Genomic DNA, 1,854 nt, shown 5'->3' with positions numbered 1-1,854 from the left:
GCTCTTAAAAAAAAATTAGAGAAACTCAGTTCATAGATTGGTCAATAATGTTCATGACTCTCATGAAAGCATTACAACTTCTTTTCTTTTTTTGGCTGTAATTCTGGAGTAAATTAATCAACAGGACAAAGTTTGGCAAGAAATTGTTACTCTCACTTGTTTTCACATTTTCCACCCATTTTTATCTATTCTCACATCCATAGCTCAGAATCTATTACCACTGCCTGGGCTAATTGACTTCATACTTTTCTCTCTGTCTCTAGAATCTTGTCCTTTTACCCACCCTGATTACTTCAAAAATGTCACCAGCAGCCTCCACTTGTTTGTTCTTGTTCTTAGGCCAATCTCAGCAATTTTTATGTTTCTTTCACCCTCACAAACTGGCTCTAAAAGTACTGATAGATAATGCAAATTTTATTGGAGTTTAATTTCAAGAAGAGAAAATCTCAAGTTACATGGAATGCACATAGTCAAATAGCCCCTAAATGCCCTCTAGCATATTTGCCCTTCTCCTAAAGTTTCTCTTTTCCCAGTCACTTTCCTTTTCTTATTTAGAAAACTTTGTCTCTTCTCCCATTGCATTTTCATTTCTTTCTCAGGTTCAGCAAAACAAAACATCTGTCTTCCCATGGTGGGGATGGGGGTAAGAATGGTGGTATAAACAACGTATCATTTCATTGAGAGTCACACATGCATTATTTCACTTAATCTTTGCAACATTCAAAATGATGAAACAGAGCATCAGAAAGTTTCAGTAAGTAAGTCTACGGCCATGCTACCCTGAACAAGCCGGATTCCATCTGATCTGGGAAACTAAGCAGAGTCGGGTCTGGTTAGTATTTGGATGGGATACCACCTAGGAAGACCAGATGCCGTAGGCATAAAAAATTTAAAAAAAATAAATAAGGAGTTGTAAGCTGACAAGGTCCTTGCAATCTGTGAGGTCAACCAAAGGTTGCCTTGCCTAAAAAAATTAAAATAAAAATAAAATAATAGAAAAAGAAAGTTTCAGTAACTAAGACCAAAATTAAGAAGCAGAACTCAGATAGAGACCAGGTCAGGCTGGCTCTGAAGCCTGGTCATTGCCACCAAACCAGCATGAGCGGTAATTTTAGATAATGGTTACATTGACTTTTATTTTAAATATGACTTTTTTGGTAATTATATATTCATCGTAATATGCATTTTAAAAATATAATTCAAAAACATAAGTTTTTACAGATACTATTGCTTATTTAACAAAATAAAGTGAGCTGATTCAAAGTTGTTTTGATGTAAATTTCTAATTAAATGATAGTATAAGTGGCCTATGGATGTGAAAAAAAAAAAAACGAAACTTGTGAGGATGCTATTCAACTCAATAGAGTTAAGAAAATACCAACTATATTACTTTATAGCTCTGCCAACTGCTCTCTGAGAGTCTCCATACAATATTTAATTTAAATAGCCTCTGTGCTTCTGTGCTACCTTTTCCATCTAAAATGTCCACTTTGCCCCATTTCTTCTTGCTGAAATCCTGCTTAAGTGGCACTCCCTTCATACAGCCTTTCCCATATGAACATTTTCTGCAGATCTTCATTCATACATTGATATGACACTGGTAGGGTACATATTTTTTTGAGGATATTTGTCAATGTGTTCGTTTCCTTCTATTCATCTTATGACTTCCTTATATATTTCACTAAAGCTCCCATTCCCAGATCACTTGGCTTAAACATAGGCACCAGTAAAAGGTGCTATGAGAAAGGAATTCAGGGAGACTGGGATCAAATCCCACCACCTGCAACTTTTTAGCTGTGGGACCCAGGACAAACAAAATTTCAGTCTGTATGAGGACTATGTAACTTAGTATAG

General features: G+C 35.7%; 1 pseudogene; it reads left to right on the top strand.

The window, feature by feature from the left end:
* Positions 1-762: 762 nt before the first annotated feature.
* On the top strand, positions 763-881 carry LOC112470730 (annotated as a pseudogene).
* Positions 882-1,854: the final 973 nt, after the last annotated feature.

Source organism: Pteropus alecto, unplaced genomic scaffold (assembly GCF_000325575.1).
Source record: "Pteropus alecto unplaced genomic scaffold, ASM32557v1 scaffold3, whole genome shotgun sequence".
NCBI lineage: Eukaryota > Metazoa > Chordata > Mammalia > Chiroptera > Pteropodidae > Pteropus > Pteropus alecto.
Note: the sequence above shows the minus strand (reverse complement) of the source record. Positions and strands in the feature narration are given on the sequence as shown.